Source organism: Mya arenaria, chromosome 1, assembly GCF_026914265.1.
Source record: "Mya arenaria isolate MELC-2E11 chromosome 1, ASM2691426v1".
NCBI classification, from domain to species: domain Eukaryota; kingdom Metazoa; phylum Mollusca; class Bivalvia; order Myida; family Myidae; genus Mya; species Mya arenaria.
The window spans coordinates 32740770-32743500 of NC_069122.1; positions in this window are offsets into that span (position 1 = coordinate 32740770).

Sequence of the window (2731 nt, forward strand, 5' to 3'; positions counted from 1 at the left end):
AATTACAGACACGTTGTTATTATGCAGGTATGAATAATAACTTATGTCATATGTTTTCGGCCCGGATTGCAAACCTCCGACCCGAGAGAACCTGTGCTGCCAGGTAACGTTGCCGTGTGGTCAGATTGTGTTTTATCCGAACCGGACACACACGATTGATATATTTTCTAGCATATCTTAAATTACTTTTTTTGTGAAGCAACTGTTATAGAAAAACGCATTTTTGTACTTCGCATCAAAAAGGGCGTGCGGTCATGTTTACCGACGTAATGACGCACAGTAATCATTATTTACAGTAAAAAATCAATCAGTATAGGAACGTTTTAATAAAGATAAACATATGTTACCTGTATTCCAGTCCAAAATTAAGCGGTACTGATTCAGTGAGGATAGTGGTGATAATGACGTACGCGTTTATTTATTCTTTAGCAGTGTAGTTTACTTCTAAATGCAATTTGTACTTTTTCCCTTGCATTGTTACGTTATTTAAAAAAACATTCTCGATCAATCGTCGAAATGGCCAGTCAGAATAATTTAAATGATCGATTATGATTTTGGCGGATTTTTAAAACCAGTATTCAACTCGCCCAGGAATAATTTTAATTGAGAATATAATAAATAGAGTGTTTTTGATTAATTCAGCAGATATTTTGAGCCCTTTTACATGAACCTTGTGTTAAGTAGTATGAAAGAACGTATATCGTTTGGAAACTCCTTACAATAGCAAGGAGCAAAGCCAAACATTGGCTTAATCAAAAAAATATGTTGAAGGGCTAAAGGAAATATCAATAAAGCTTCAATATTCCATTCAATTTTTTTTTGTCAACAAGCAATTAAACAGTGATTCTCAGTGAAATCGGAAATTCTAAGAAAAGCTCAAATGGTTATCTGGAAAAGGACTAGAAACCACATGGTCTTTAAATCGGCAACATGAAATTTCCTCAAAACAAGCATAGAATTCTCAATGCGAGCTAGAAGGAGGTCGATGTAACATCAATCTACATGATTAAAGAATGAACGCAACACAATCATTTCTCTCTCTTTCACTCTCTCTCTCTCTCTCTCTCTCTCTCTCTCTCTCTCTCTCTCTCTCTCTCTCAAAAACGCATAATTGTTTCCCAGTTTTTGAAAAGCGCAGAATAATATTTCAGAACACCTTTCAAGTAATGTATTCATTTCCCACTGTTTTAGTTACTGCCTGTCATTTTCAACAGAGTTAATATCTTTTAAATGTTTATATCACCGATGGTATTCCTTCGTTGATTCGCAGCAATTAAATGCTTAATTGCAATGCCCGTTCTACTGAGAAGCCATGAGGTTGGTATAATAAACATGTGAAAATCACGTGATGAGTAAAGATCCTTAAACCGACGCCATTTTAATCACCACTGGATTTTACGTGGTAGACAACCCAAACATATTGCGAATTGGAAATATGCACAAGAACTGTGGAAGATGCATGTGTCGTAAGCGATGTGATGAATCAGTAAGTAAGATCCAATGCATAGTACAAACGATTGCAATATTATGTAAGTATTGGACAATTTTCTACTTTTATTGGAATTGTTTCTCCTGGTATATATTTCCTTTATAACTCAGACATTCTGCTGCAAATTGGTATCCAACAGGCTAGCCAATGAATATTTCAACTAGAGAAATATATTGGCAAAATACTTTCTCGTTTCTCATGAAAGCTTGAAAGCGTCTATAGACCAGCCAGATTTTCCCCTGTTTTCAAATGAGCGAATGACGTAACAATGAAGGTTGTCTTCAAGCTTGAAGTGATAGGAAAACATAATTTAAAGAAGTGGCAGTACATTTATGGATATCGGGAGGTTCAGAGCCTACAGATGAACCGTTAATTCACACTGTGATTTTTTATTAATTAAAACGCCTTAGAGATTTAGTGCTTATCGAATTGTTTTGATCAAAGTGTAATGCAAATGATCGTATACACCAACGAGAATCTAACGCTCTTGTTAACACGCTTTTATTTTGTCAATCTGAGATTGAAACAATATACATCGTTGAAGTTTGAAGATGCTTGTTTATTAAAGTAAACGCATGTTTGCGATTTACGCGCTATTAAACAAATGCCTGTTTAATGTGAAAATCAATTTTTTATCATAATTTGAACCGTGCGAGGGTACGTAATGTATGTACCGGATATAATTATGTGGATAAAATATAAAACGTTGATATCAACTTATTAAACTTTTCAAGTATTTAACATTGATAATAAATCACATTAAAGGTGGCTTTCATAACACCAGCTAGTTCAACCACGGGTCGTGACTGATCATAGATAACATTTGTTTCAAATATTTCGTTAGTGGCGAGGAGTAATTGTATAGTGGACAGTGTTTACCTATTATATTAAGGAGCATCAAATGACTGTTCAATCTCGACAAATTGTTTATTACTCATGTAACTCTTCAACCTACTGTGTTCAAGTATCGCTATTGTAGCCAGCCTCCGATTTATTATCTTTAATGTATAAGTGATAAATGCCGATAAGCTAATAAACACGGGCTTTTGTGGCCTTGTGATTGAATGCCGCTGGGTTTAAAACTATGAATACTGTATACTTGAAGTTGTTTACTTTTGAATTATTTATTTGTTTACTGGTTTTAGAAATGGAGGACGTGGATATGTTAATAAGTGAAGGCAGACTTGCAAATCACCTGTGCAAAGTTCACAGGCAAGCGGTTGGTGTACGGTGGTACATTTA